The sequence below is a fragment of the Pseudophryne corroboree genome, chromosome 3, assembly GCF_028390025.1.
Source record: "Pseudophryne corroboree isolate aPseCor3 chromosome 3, aPseCor3.hap2, whole genome shotgun sequence".
In the NCBI taxonomy this organism is placed as follows: Eukaryota; Metazoa; Chordata; class Amphibia; order Anura; family Myobatrachidae; genus Pseudophryne; species Pseudophryne corroboree.
This window is the reverse complement of record NC_086446.1, coordinates 343,519,286-343,534,879: the sequence shown is the minus strand read 5'-3', so window position 1 is coordinate 343,534,879 and position 15,594 is coordinate 343,519,286. Positions and strand designations below refer to the sequence as shown.

The 15,594-nt window shown below is 47.1% G+C and overlaps 1 protein-coding gene across 23 annotated transcripts in view; it reads left to right on the top strand.

The window, feature by feature from the left end:
- SRCIN1 (SRC kinase signaling inhibitor 1) overlaps positions 1-15,594 on the top strand; it is a 900,548-nt gene that overhangs the window by 164,379 nt on the left and 720,575 nt on the right. The window contains exon 1 of one of the 23 annotated variants that reach the window (XM_063959668.1): positions 5,940-6,031. The exons of 21 other annotated variants lie outside the window; for them this stretch is intronic. The gene's annotated coding sequence lies outside the window, so the exon portion shown is untranslated. Of the gene's footprint in view, positions 1-5,939; positions 6,032-6,621; positions 6,683-15,594 lie in introns of those variants that run through there. One more of the 23 variants, XM_063959675.1, reaches the window with a different exon arrangement.

The following is a 15,594-nucleotide window of genomic DNA, read 5'->3' as shown; positions in this document are numbered from 1 at the left end:
TACACCAAGGCCAGATGTAATGAAGTCCAAGTTTGGCGGCCGTGCGGGATGCCAGCGAACTCTGACATTTTTTTTTTAAAGGGGCAATCCTTTTCAAGGCATGCTTTATCCTTGTACATGATTGCTCCTTTAAGAAAACGCCTGAGCTTGGCCGGCATCCCGCAAGGCCACCGAACTTAGATTTCATTACATCACGCCCCTAACATCTGTACACCATACAGTGGGAGATGCCCAGGGCAACATAGACGCTTCAAGAGCATAGCATACCCAATATTTCTTTACACTTATATAGCAGACGCAGCTAGGGATTCAGTATGATATGCGTGCGGGATGCCAGCTGTCCATATCCTGACAGCGGCATCTTGCTCTCCAGAATGCTGGCAGCAATGTGAGCGCAAAGAGTCCCGTTGCGGGCTCACTGCGCTGTGAGCTTAATGGCTCACTACGCTTGCCACAGGAACTAGTCCCACTCTATGGATGTCGTGGACACCCACGAGTGGGAATAGTCCTGTTTTGTCGAGATTCGGGCTGGCGGCATTGTTGGCTGGCGGTATTCCGGCATCTGTATCCTGACCACCGGGATCCAGACAGCCAGCAAATTGAACTTATCCCTGTGCTAGAGATGCTTGGCTGCAACATTAACTGCACTTGAATTGGTTTCACACATGTACAAAGTTGCAGATGAAGCACAACAGAACTTGGCGTAAGAAAAAGCACACACAGATGTACAAATGCTGCAAGCGCGAGTGGTCTGCCTGTGCAAGCAGTGCAGTTGTGTCACTTCCAGTTGTTACTTGTTTTATTTATGCAAATTAGATGCACATTTAAGCAAAAAATATACTTGGTCCTGGTGCGCCGAGAGGGACTATGTATAAAATGACACATCTGTACACTGTATTCTCTGTCCTGCTGCATATCACCTTTGCACTTATGTAATATAAAATCTTCTTATTAACATCAAGGATGCGCTTGGTGTAGCATAAAAATGAGGTTCTTTATGCAAAATACTTCTATTTTTACTATGCTGCATAAAGGCCCTCATTCCGAGTTGATCGCTCGCTAGCAGCTTTTAGCAGCATTGCACACGCTAGGCCGCCGCCCTCTGGGAGTGTATCTTAGCTTAGCAGAATAGCGAACGAAAGGTTAGCAGAATTGCTACTAAATAATTCCTTGCAGTTTCTGAGTAGCTCCAGATTTACTCCTAGATTGCGATCACCTCAGTCCGTTTAGTTCCTGGTTTGACGTCACAAACACGCCCTGCGTTTGGCCAGCCACTCCCCCGTTTCTCCAGACACTCCTGCGTTTTATCCTGGCACGCCTGCGTTTTTTAGCACACTCCCTGAAAACGGCCAGATGCCGCCCAGAAACACCCACTTACTGTCAATCACACTACGATCACTTGAGTGATGAAAAAACGTTGCTCGAGCTTGAGCAAATCTCCAAAGTTTTGTGTTAACTTACTGAACGTATGCGCGCAGCGTACCATGCGCATGTGCATTTACCACCTAATCGCTCCGTTGCGAAAAACAGCTACGAGCAAACAACTCGGAATGACCACCAATGTGCAGTTATTGTCTGATTCACTCCCTAACTTCTGGTTATCGTGTGGTTTACTCGCTCTCCTATTATATCACTCTCCTTTCTTATTACATGTTTATCTGTTTATATTTGCACTCCTTAAAGTTGTTTGTTTTTGCACTACCTACTATATTAACAGCCAAGAATGTATCATTAATTTTTTGCCTGACAGTGTTAATAATGCATTTTTAATAGTGACATATAAAGTACAGTGACTTTCTCTGCTCTCCACTTGGTTCTGCATGGTATCACCCTGCTCAGTGTCCCTTGTAGGACACGCTAATAGCCCAGCTCTAGGAGGCTGTCACCTGGCTGGGAAACTGCTGCTTGTCATCATAATCTAGCTCATCTTTCTTCCAGCTTCCTCAGGGCTGCTGACCCAGTGAAGCTGTGATGGGAAGATTGATGTCCTTGTGGTTTGACACCAATCCATCAGCTCAAGGGTGAGAGCTCCGAATCACACACCTGACTTCCGTCATATTCAGCATCTTACTGTATTTCACATACAGTAGATCTGTGATGGCCATTCATGCTGCATCCTTAGCATTATGGCTATATGCATGTACTGTATACAGTATTAATATGGGAAAACCTTCTGATTTACTGTTGCTTGCCATCTTTAAACTCTTGTCCTGTTACTTTTCTCTCAGGCTTCGTAATGGCATACTTGCCTACTCTCCGGAAACTGCGGGAGGCTCCCGTTTTTTGGGGTAGCCCCTCGCACCCCCGGAAGAGTAGGCAGGTCTCCCGCATCCTGCTCGCACTCTCGTGATGTGGGCAGGATAGAGATAATCTCCCGTATTCGCAAGTCGCTTAATTTTAGGGCTTGATGATGTCACAGCCCCGCCCTCCGAAGTCTCCTGCAGCGTCTCCTCTCCGGGCTTCTCCCGGAGAGGGATAAATCTAAAGTAGGCAAGTATGCGTAATGGCCTTTACTAGTTTTTTGCAGACTCTTTCATTATATTCCTTTCCTGTTACTGCCGTCTGAAATCCAAGTGTTAACCTAGTCATTAATAAAGAGTAGTTTTGCATACCCGCTAAGCATTTATTTTTTTTTAAATATCTCTTGTACGACAAGACCTATTTTGAGGTTGTTGTTTTTTTTAATTACTGCAAAAATAAATATATTTTTATCTAAAATTGGAGGCTTACAGGAGTAAGTAGCTAAGTAGCCCCCATAGTCGTCCGCAGCTAATTTTATTAGGTGGTGCATCACAGGTGTCTAGCACCGCCTTTTGGGCATGTCTAGCACTATTTTACATGCTCTCAGTAAAATCACATGGCTTAATCTAATTTCTCTCCAGTTCCCAGCACCCAGGAACTCCCCAGTGCTCACGCCTATGGTGCCCCCAGTCCTAAAAGAAACCTCTTGAGATTCCATACTTAGGGTGCTGGAGATATTTTTACCATTGGCTCAGAAAAACTTTACAGCCTTCAATCTTGAACTGACCCATTTACATTGCACGTGGTGAGCCTGGATAACAGTGGAAGTGAATGTCTTTCTGGTGATGTGTACAGTACCTCCCACACTGCAGGGGCACCAAGCAGGACTCAGGAACTCTAACACTATGTGATCTGCAAGAATATCCAAGCAAATGGTAACTCGTGGCTGTGTAATTGTCCCAGATATACTTCTATAAAGGCCCTAATACACTGCTCACTGCATGGAATCAGAAAAACGGTATAACAAGTTGAATTCAATCAAACGAACCTGACCTTTTCTATTTTGTTGAATGAATATCAGATCTGAACGAAAATTGTTCATTGTATTGCCGTTAGGGCCTTATTCAGTGATGAGAATGCCTCTGCCTGATTGATAGGCAGAGGCATTCGTGGGGCGGTGACACACCGTTGCAGGGGCATGGCGACTGGAACACGAGCGGGTCCCCTCATTTTTTTGGGGTGGCTGCATGACGGCACACGTGGCTGCTGCAGTGGGGAAAAATGGCGTCGGTGCATCTGCCTTGGCAGCCAGGCAGCTCAGGCAGAGGTTGACCCTAGTTTGCAATGTGATCGCAGCGCTGGACAGGATTTAGCATGCTGGACAGCCTTTCCCTGTGCTGGGCGGCCTCGGGCATGGGATTGTCAGCAGTTGCAGTTTCAAGACTGAAGCTGAATGAGGTCCTTAGGTTGTTACTGCATGTGGAAGTGTGGACGGTCAGAGTCCAGTTCAGAGTGTGCTGGGCAGACCATCCAGCTGCACCTATGCAAATCCAAAACATGATCCATATCATCTGTTCTTTAGTCTCCAGAGAAAGTCATTTATGTAGTATGCAACATTGGTGAATGTGCTATACTTAGGCTTGTTGCCGATTATATCATTCCTACAGCTGACAAATGATATATCGTCTGGACCATCAGCTCGTGTGTAGAGCCAATGGGGGAAACTCAATTGTTTGAAATTGTTTGGGTGTCTGGTTTTCCCTGTCTATTAGAGAGGAAAAAACAGACACCTAACTGACTTTTCAAACAATTGAATACCGCCTAATGTGTCTGTGAACAACGTCGCTCACAGACATCTCATGTTGGCTGTGCAGAACAGCATGTGCCATATCTTGCAGATATATCAGTACATCTGCCTGTGTGTGGGCAAGCCGCTGTCTGACCCATATACCAGCAACAGAAATCACTAACAATGATGTCACTACTAGGTATTGTGGCCAGGTGCGTTGGACAGCTGATTGGTAAGTGTGTATGCAAAATTCGTTTGTGCAGGATACTTACCAAATAGTTGGATTAACTGGCTCGTTGGGCGGGCGGCTAATCCATTGTTCAGGTTTGTCCCAAGCCTAAGTCATCTGAAATATATATTTCATTTGAAAATGCTATTTCTGTGTTTTGTTTTGTTTTAATTTAAATACATTCACCAAATTTATTTTTCTGCAGCTTTACTGCGGCCCAGGGCCGTAACTACATGTGTGCGCATCGTGCGCTGTGACTCCTGACTGGCCACTCTATACCTGCAGCAGCGCTGTCTGCTATAGGTAGCGCCAGTGGTGGATTTGTTTAAATTTTATAATGAATCAAAGCTGCCCTCCTACCCGTCACCAAGACAGTATCCTACTCCTAAACAATCCTGACGTTCTCCGGAAAGGAATCTGACGAGTGCCCATATGTCACTTGTGAAGTTGTGTGGCACCCAGCTCCCTTCAGCAGCCCAGAGCTCCGCCTCCCACAAAGTTCCCCGGCCAATGACGGTAGGGGTGAGTGGGCCAACGATGGACTGACCGATGTCAGGCTGCGACATGGACTGGAGCAGTATTCGGGAGTTGGGACAGAGGAGGAGGTCAGAAGAGGCTCCAGCAATTAGCAGGTAGGTTCTTCATGCCCCCCCTTCCCCCGCCATCAACCCCTCTCCGGAGCAGCAGCATCTTCAGTACATATGTAATGTATGTAGCTGTGCGCTGAGCTCCGTTTCTGCTCTGCACATCTCTACATACATTACCTTGCATTCTCCGCCACCTCCGGCCATCGGCAGCATCTTTCACCGTGGGCAGCGCTGCGGCTGTGTGCCCACATTCCCCGCCCCCTCCCGGCTCTTTCATCCCCTGCCAGCCTCATCCATTACCGCGGGTAGCTCTGTTGCTGTATGCCTCTGACCGCAAGTCGAGATCCGCAGCACTCCCTCCTTCCCAGGCCTTCTCCTCCTCAACTGGATGACCGCGTTCCGTGGTCCCTCATTGAGAAGCAGGGCCCCCTGCAAGGTGAAAATACACACTGTGGGGGAGATTCAATTCTTTTCACCCCTTTTCACACCCATTCTGTTTCTGCCCTCAGGGGCGTGGTATCATTATTTCAGCTTGCTACCTCCGGAGTAGGAAGGCACCCAACCCTTTACACAGCTAAACCTGATCACTATGGGCGCAATATACGCAATAACGGAGATCATTTTAGAAGGAAATTGGGCGTGATATATCATTTGAATCTCACCCTGTGTGTCTCTCTCTCCTCTCTCCCCCTCCCACCCCTCTCTGTCTCCTTCCCACTACTCTGTCTGTCTACCTGCCAACTTTCTTTCTCTCTACCTCCCAACCTTATCTCTCTTCCCCTCCCTCTCTCTCCGGGCGGGATGTATTAACATACATCGCTTCCCATCGCAGCGATGCTTATCGCATATGTACTAACATGTAGTCACTGTTTGAACTTATGTCATAGATTGTATGTAAAAAATGTAAAGGTAAAGTGTGACACACTGGTTTTTTACAGTTATTTGACAAGATAGGGGTAATAAGAAACCAAGTAACTGCTAAAAATATATATATGAGGTAACTGGATATGAATGCAGGAAGAAAACAAGGTAGTCATTGGTGGGCTGGGGGAGAGAACATGCTAGAAGCTGCATGCGGGTAGAAGGGATCAGCATGAGCTGTAGGAGTGATGGATGGCAGTTGAGGGGAGAAAAAAAAAAAGGAAGCTGCAGCAGTGAATCGGAGGTGCCCGGAGGAGAGCTCTGGTAATTGGGTAACCCCATTATTACGGAGGGAGTGTTAACCCGGAGGGAGGCCGCAGAAAACAGGAGGTAGTGTCCGTGCAGGCATTGCATATCTGGCACTGGGAGTGACTTGGAGAGGTCGAAGGCGAGTACAAGTGGATACGGTCGTTAGGTCGACACAATTTAGGTCGACAGTCATTAGGTCGACCACTAAAGGTCTACATGCATTAGGCCGACAGGGACACTCAGTTGACACGGTCATTAGGTCGACATGTACTAGGTTGACAGGTCAAAAGGTCAACATGAGTTTTTCACATTTGTAAAAAAAAATGGGACTTTTTCATACTTTACGATCCATGTGGACTACAATTGGGAATAGTAACCTGTGCCAAGCGCATGCGAGGGAACACGGCGCACTAATTGGAGTTCCCCGTCACTTTACGAAGAAAACAACTCCAAAAAAAGTCCAAAAACCCATGTTGACATTTTGTCCTGTCGACCTAGTACATGTCAACCTAATGACCATGTCGACCTAGTGTCCCCGCCGACCTAATGCATTCCGACCTTCAGTGGTCGACCTAATGACTGTCTACCTAAGTTGAGTCGACCCAGCGACCCATACCCAGTACAGGGGAGGTACTAGCAGTCAGCTTGGCTTCATATGGAAATATGGTAAGTGGGAGGATGCTTATGGTCGTTGCTATATAAAATGACTGGACATTATTAATGTATTTGAATTAAACGCATTGACTGCATACATTAACCCTTTATTAGTACAGAGACCTATATCTGCAACGGAGTGGAAAATACTATATAGTCAAAAGACTTGGAGATGTAAAGACAGTGATAAAAGCTGACTAATGGGAGAAGGGGATGAAAACGAGTAACTTGCCAGATGACACCCAGTAAATGAGCATCCTCAGCTGCATGACAGTACATTGGGGGACCTCCGCTCATTGAAGTCTGCCTGCATATAACTGACATGCACGGGGATGTATGAACTCTGCAGTGACCTTACCACTGTGGTGTGATACTTAGGATATCCTAATCATTACTGTAGGATGACCCACAGCGAAGCGATTACAACAGAGACTGGGAAGAGTTAAACATAATATGCCGGGGGATAGTACATATGAAAATGCGGTAAAACCCCCGATAATGGGGTATTTACCGCATTTTCCCTTTTAGTACATCCCGCCCTCTCTCTCTTGTGACTCTACCTGGGCTAATATGTGACAGGGGCTCTACCTGGCGTAATGTGTCACAGGGGCTCTACCTGGCGTAATGTGTCACAGGGGCTCTACCTGGCGTAATGTGTCACAGGGGCTCTACCTGGCGTAATGTGTCACAGGGGCTCTACCTGGCGTAATGTGTCACAGGGGCTCTACCTGGCGTAATATGTACATCCCGCCCTCTCTCTCTTGTGACTCTACCTGGGCTAATATGTGACAGGGGCTCTACCTGGCGTAATGTGTCACAGGGGCTCTACCTGGCGTAATGTGTCACAGGGGCTTTACCTGGAATAATGTGTAAAAGGAGCTCTACCTGGTGTAATGTGTGCAGCATAATTTGAATAATGGAGACTACTGAACAGCGTAATATGAATTGGTATTATTTTGTGGCCACGCCCCTTCCCCATGAAGCCACACCCCTATATTTTTGTTGCGCGTACTGGCCGTATTTTAAGTATGGGGGGGGGGGGGGCGCGCCGATCCTGTTTCTTGCACACCGCGCAAAAATGCCTAGTTACGGCAGTACTGCGGCCATTATTGTTAACATTGCACTTTTTATTGATTTCCATACATCCTAGAGATGACAGATGACTATGCGATAACCTACTCATGGACACATCCTAATTATTTCCGTAATTAAATGCTGCATTGCTTTTTCTAATTTTTTGTCTTTATTTGATTGTTGTTGCTGCTTTGTGAGGTGGAGCCCTCTAGGGTAAACTACTTTCTGTCTGTATTTGGTGTGCACAGAACCTTGGCAGATGCCTGGAGAGAAAGAAAGGGTAATTGTGTAAGACAAACGAGAGTATTTAACATTACCAAGTCATCAGACCCAGCGAAACATGGCTGGGGTGAAAGAACAATTTTCCAGCCACATGCAAGGAAAGATACATGTCCCCATTGTGCCAGTAGCAACCGACTTGGCTTTTAACAGTTACCATAATTCCCCCCCCCCCCCCCATCTTGTAATCCTGTTTACAATTGTTAACAATTAATGGAATGCTGAAACAGTATATTATACACCTTAAAAGTTAGTATTTGTATAGTGGCATAAATTAGTAAGACCTTGTTAACCTTCTGCGTCTTAAAACAACTTGAATAGCCAATAGAGCCTTAGTATCCAGAAAATATTAATTGCTGATTTCTCTATCGTCCTAGTGGATGCTGGGGTTCCTGAAAGGACCATGGGGAATAGCGGCTCCGCAGGAGACAGGGCACAAAAAGTAAAGCTTTTTCAGATCAGGTGGTGTGCACTGGCTCCTCCCCCTATGACCCTCCTCCAGACTCCAGTTAGATTTTTGTGCCCGGCCGAGAAGGGTGCAATCTAGGTGGCTCTCCTAAAGAGCTGCTTAGAAAAAGTTTAGCTAGGTTTTTTATTTTACAGTGATTCCTGCTGGCAACAGGATCACTGCAGCGAGGGACTGAGGGGAGAAGGAGTCAACTCACCTGCGTGCAGGATGGATTGGCTTCTTGGCTACTGGACATCAAGCTCCAGAGGGACGATCACAGGTACAGCCTGGATGGTCACCGGAGCCGCGCCGCCGGCCCCCTTGCAGATGCTGAAGTCAGAAGAGGTCCAGAATCGGCGGCTGAAGACTCCTGCAGTCTTCTAAAGGTAGCGCACAGCACTGCAGCTGTGCGCCATTTTCCTCTCAGCACACTTCACACGGCAGTCACTGAGGGTGCAGGGCGCTGGGAGGGGGGCGCCCTGGGAGGCAAATGAATACCTATAAAGGCTAAAAATACCTCACATATAGCCCCTAGAGGCTATATGGAGATATTTAACCCCTGCCTGATTTTTCTAAATAGCGGGAGACGAGCCCGCCAGAAAAGGGGCGGGGCCTATCTCCTCAGCACACGGCGCCATTTCCTCTCACAGCTCCGCTGGTCAGGACGGCTCCCAAGTCTCTCCCCTGCACTGCACTACAGAAACAGGGTAAAACAGAGAGGGGGGGGCAAATTTATGGCGATATTTTGATATAACAAAGCAGCTATAAGGGAGCACTTATTATAAGGCTATCCCTGATATATATATAGCGCTTTTGGTGTGTGCTGGCAAACTCTCCCTCTGTCTCCCCAAAGGGCTAGTGGGTCCTGTCTTCGTTAGGAGCATTCCCTGTGTGTCTGCTGTGTGTCGGTACGTGTGTGTCGACATGTATGAGGACGATATTGGTGTGGAGGCGGAGCAATTGCCAAATATGAGGATGTCACCCCCTAGGGAGTCGACACCAGAATGGATGCCTTTATTTATGGAACTACGGGATAGTGTCAACACGCTAAAGCAGTCGTTTGACGACATGAGGCGGCCGGACAATCAATTAGTGCCCGTCCAGGCGACTCAAACACCGTCAGGGGCTGTGAAACGCCCTTTGCCTCAGTCGGTCGACACAGACCCAGACGCAGGCACTGACTCCAGTGGTGACGGTGACGATTCAACCGTATTTTCCAGTAGGGCCACACGTTATATGATTTTGGCAATGAAGGAGGCGTTACATTTAGCTGATACTACAGGTACCACTAAACAGGGTATTATGTGGGGTATGAAAAAACTACCTATAGTTTTTCCTGAATCAGAAGAATTAAATGACGTGTGTAATGAAGCGTGGGTTGCCCCTGATAAAAAGCTGATAATTTCAAAGAAATTATTGGCATTATACCCTTTCCCGCCAGAGGTTAGGGAGCGCTGGGAAACACCTCCTAGGGTGGACAAGGCGCTAACACGCTTATCTAAACAAGTGGCGTTACCCTCTCCTGAGACGGCCGCACTTAAAGATCCATCAGATAGGAGGATGGAAAATATCCAAAAAAGTATATACACACATGCAGGTGTTATACTACGACCAGCTGTAGCGACTGCCTGGATGGGCAGTGCTGGGGTAGTTTGGTCAGAGTCCCTGATTGAAAATATTGATACCCTGGACAGGGACAATATTTTACTGTCGTTAGAACAAATAAAGGATGCATTTCTTTATATGCGTGATGCACAGAGGGATATCTGCACACTGGCATCACGGGTAAGTGCTATGTCCATTTCGGCCAGAAGAGCTTTGTGGACGCGACAGTGGACAGGCGATGCGGATTCAAAACGGCATATGGAAGTTTTGCCGTATAAAGGGGAGGAGTTATTTGGAGTCGGTCTATCAGATTTGGTGGCCACGGCTACAGCCGGGAAATCCACCTTTCTACCTCAAGTCACTCCCCAACAGAAAAAGGCACCGACTTTTCAACCGCAGCCCTTTCGTTCCTTTAAAAATAAGAGAGCAAAGGGCTATTCATATCTGCCACGAGGCAGAGGTCGAGGGAAGAGACAGCAACACGCAGCTCCTTCCCAGGAACAGAAACCCTCCCCGGCTTCTACAAAAGCCTCAGCATGACGCTGGGGCTTCTCAAGCGGACTCGGGGACGGTGGGCGGTCGTCTCAAAAATTACAGCGCGCAGTGGGCTCACTCGCAGGTAGATCCCTGGATCCTGCAGATAATATCTCAAGGGTACAGGTTGGAATTAGAGACAGATCCACCTCGCCGTTTCCTGAAGTCTGCTTTACCAACGTCCCCCTCCGAAAGGGAGACGGTTTTGGAAGCCATTCACAAGCTGTACTCTCAGCAGGTGATAGTCAAGGTACCTCTTCTACAACAAGGGAAGGGGTATTATTCCACTCTTTTTGTGGTACCGAAGCCGGATGGCTCGGTAAGGCCTATTCTAAATCTGAAGTCCTTGAACCTGTACATAAAGAAGTTCAAGTTCAAGATGGAGTCACTCAGAGCAGTGATAGCGAACCTGGAAGAGGGGGACTTTATGGTATCCTTGGACATCAAGGATGCGTATCTCCACGTTCCAATTTACCCCTCACACCAGGGGTACCTCAGGTTCGTTGTACAAAACTGTCACTATCAGTTTCAGACGCTGCCGTTCGGATTGTCCACGGCACCTCGGATCTTTACAAAGGTAATGGCCGAGATGATGATTCTTCTTCGAAGAAAAGGCATATTAATTATCCCATACTTGGACGATCTCCTAATAAGGGCGAGGTCCAGAGAACAGCTAGAGATGGGATTAGCACTGTCTCAAGAAGTGCTAAAACAGCACGGGTGGATTCTGAATATTCCAAAATCCCAGTTAATGCCGACAACTCGTCTGCTGTTCCTAGGGATGATTCTGGACACGGTTCAGAAAAAGGTTTTTCTCCCGGAGGAAAAAGCCAAGGAGTTATCCGAGCTTGTCAGGAACCTCCTAAAACCAGGAAAGGTGTCTGTACATCAATGCACAAGAGTCCTGGGAAAAATGGTGGCTTCTTACGAAGCAATTCCATTCGGCAGATTCCACGCAAGAATTTTCCAAAGGGATCTGTTGGACAAATGGTCAGGGTCGCATCTTCAGATGCACCTACGGATAACCCTGTCTCCAAGGACAAGGGTGTCTCTTCTGTGGTGGTTGCAGAGTCCTCATCTATTGGAGGGCCGCAGATTCGGCATACAGGATTGGATCCTGGTGACCACGGACGCCAGCCAGAGAGGCTGGGGAGCAGTCACACAAGGAAGAAACTTCCAGGGAGTATGGACGAGCCTGGAAACGTCTCTTCACATAAACATTCTGGAACTAAGAGCAATATACAATGCTCTAAGCCAGGCAGAACCTCTGCTTCAGGGAAAACCGGTGTTGATCCAGTCGGACAACATCACGGCAGTCGCCCATGTGAACAGACAGGGCGGCACAAGAAGCAGGAGTGCAATGGCAGAAGCTGCAAGGATTCTTCGCTGGGCAGAGAATCATGTGATAGCACTGTCAGCAGTGTTCATCCCGGGAGTGGACAACTGGGAAGCAGACTTCCTCAGCAGACACGATCTTCACCCGGGAGAGTGGGGACTTCATCCAGAAGTCTTCCACATGCTGGTAACCCGTTGGGAAAGACCAATGGTGGACATGATGGCGTCTCGCCTCAACAAAAAACTGGACAGGTATTGCGCCAGGTCAAGAGATCCGCAGGCAATAGCTGTGGACGCGCTGGTAACGCCTTGGGTGTACCAGTCGGTGTATGTGTTTCCTCCTCTGCCTCTCATACCAAAAGTATTGAGAATTATACGGCAAAGAGGCGTAAGAACGATACTAGTGGTTCCGGATTGGCCAAGAAGGACTTGGTACCCGGAACTTCAAGAGATGATCACGGAAGATCCGTGGCCTCTACCTCTAAGGAGGGACTTGCTTCAGCAGGGTCCCTGTCTGTTTCAAGACTTACCGCGGCTGCGTTTGACGGCATGGCGGTTGAACGCCGGATCCTAAAGGAAAAAGGCATGCCGGAAGAAGTCATTCCTACTTTGATTAAAGCAAGGAAGGAAGTAACCGTGCAACATTATCACCGAATTTGGCGAAAATATGTTGCGTGGTGCGAAGATCGGAGTGCTCCGACGGAGGAATTTCAACTGGGTCGATTCCTACATTTCCTGCAATCAGGATTGTCTATGGGTCTCAAATTGGGATCTATTAAGGTTCAAATTTCGGGCCTGTCGATTTTCTTTCAAAAAGAATTGGCTTCAGTCCCTGAAGTCCAGACCTTTGTTAAGGGAGTGCTGCATATACAGCCTCCTGTGGTGCCTCCAGTGGCACCGTGGGATCTCAATGTGGTTTTGGACTTTCTAAAATCTCATTGGTTTGAACCACTAAATAAGGTGGATTTGAAATATCTCACTTGGAAAGTGACCATGCTTCTAGCCCTGGCTTCTGCCAGGAGAGTATCAGAATTGGCAGCTTTATCTTACAAAAGCCCATATCTGATTTTCCATTCGGACAGGGCAGAACTGCGGACTCGTCCGCATTTTCTCCCTAAGGTGGTGTCAGCATTTCATCTGAACCAGCCTATTGTAGTGCCTGCGGCTACAAGTGACTTGGAGGACTCCAAGTTACTGGACGTTGTCAGAGCATTAAAAATATATATTGCAAGGACAGCTGGAGTCAGAAAATCTGACTCGTTGTTTATATTGTATGCACCCAACAAGATGGGTGCTCCTGCGTCTAAGCAGACGATTGCTCGTTGGATCTGTAACACAATCCAACTTGCACATTCTGTGGCAGGCCTGCCACAGCCTAAATCTGTAAAGGCCCACTCCACAAGGACGGTGGGCTCATCTTGGGCGGCTGCCCGAGGGGTCTCGGCATTACAACTTTGCCGAGCAGCTACGTGGTCAGGGGAGAACACGTTTGTAAAATTTTACAAATTTGATACTCTGGCTAAGGAGGACCTGGAGTTCTCTCATTCGGTGCTGCAGAGTCATCCGCACTCTCCCGCCCGTTTGGGAGCTTTGGTATAATCCCCATGGTCCTTTCAGGAACCCCAGCATCCACTAGGACGATAGAGAAAATAAGATTTTACTTACCGATAAATCTATTTCTCGGAGTCCGTAGTGGATGCTGGGCGCCCATCCCAAGTGCGGATTATCTGCATAAATTGTACTTAGTTATTGTTAACTAATTCGGGTTATTGTTGAAGGAAGCCATCTTTCAGAGGCTCCGCTGTTATCATACTGTTAACTGGGTTTAGATCACAGGTTGTACGGTGTGATTGGTGTGGCTGGTATGAGTCTTACCCGGGATTCAAAATCCTCCCTTATTGTGTACGCTCGTCCGGGCACAGTACCTAACTGGAGTCTGGAGGAGGGTCATAGGGGGAGGAGCCAGTGCACACCACCTGATCTGAAAAAGCTTTACTTTTTGTGCCCTGTCTCCTGCGGAGCCGCTATTCCCCATGGTCCTTTCAGGAACCCCAGCATCCACTACGGACTCCGAGAAATAGATTTATCGGTAAGTAAAATCTTATTTTTTGCCTGAGTTGATGGAAACCTGATGTAAATATGGACATGCTCACCCTCTAGTGGTTATGAACAGAATTGCAAATGTCTAAATTACAGTTCTATTATTTGTAAGGACAGCTAACAATGCATGCATATTACCGTATTTAATACAGCTAGTACTTAAATGTGCTTATTATCTATCTATATATTAATAAATAAATAAATAAATAAATATATATTTTAGTCTTACCAGAACTGACTTCCTGTCCTGTTCCTCCCAACCTTGTTTTGTCTGAAATGGTGGATGGCAGATACAGTAACAAACATAACAAAGGTGTACACACAAACTGTATTTGTATGGAAAGGGAATGATAAGTATAGTTAATTCAATCAACTATGTCAGAACTTTAGTTATGAATAGTTATTTGCAAAAATGTCTAGAGCTCTGGTGCAGAATCTGTATGAGAAAAGTTTTTTTTTAAATCCATTGCTTTAGTAAATATAGCCCTAAGACTTCAATATTGCCAGGTGAGGACAAATTATAATCACCTGTCAGACAAACCACCCTCACTCCCTACGCACACATTAGAAAGGTCCTTATTAGGAGCAATTGTAACAATAAAATGTTGCTATAGCTGCTAGGAGCTGTCAATGTACATCATTGCTTTAAGCCTGCTTAAACAGTAATAGGCCCTACACACTGGGCGATGTTACTGAAAGATATGAACGATCTCGTACATTAATGAACGAGATACCGTTCATATCTTTCAGTGTGGAGACACCAGTGATGAACGATGCGCGGCACCGTGCTCGTTCCTCGCTGCTGCCCCGTCGCTTGTGCATGCAGGCCAATATGGACGATCTCGTCCATATTGGCCTGCACTGCTATGGAGCCAGGTGACGGGGAGAGTGAAGTATCTGCAGACATGTCGCTGCATCTTGCTGTGTGTAACCCGCTGCCCACCTGTACACTTGCTGCAGTAACCACCAGTGACTAATCTCCACTCGGTGGGCAAATACAAGTGCCCGTCAAGTTGTCATGTCGACAGATCGGTAAGTGTGTATGCTTGCCAGAATTGGCTGCTTGTTCAGCAGATATATCAGCCAGATTTGTTCAGCTGGTACACACTAGGTGCGAGCAAGCGGCCGATATATTACTAGGGAGTCGGCGAGTGTAAACAATATAGTAGTTCACAGACATATATTGTGTCGGCTGTATCTTCAGATATATTGGTGCATCTGGCTGTGTACGGACTGTCTGCTGACTGCCTGTACACTTGCTCCTTGTGGGCTGACATCACAGCTGGTGGTTTAGGCATGCATAGTTAGAGGGTGTTACATAGGGCTTATTTGTTTTGCTTTTTAAAAGCCATAAGCAATGAAAGTTGTTTTTTTACTGTAAAAAACCCAAACTTTACTGGTGTCACAAATACGTCCCTGTTCCCCTGCCGCTGCGTTACTCACCTGTTACCCCGCTCCAGATTCCAGCTCCACGGCAAGTCTGCCACAGGTCCTGATGTCCTCACTCCATCTGTGGTCTCTATGCTACATCTCCGACATTGTCATCAGG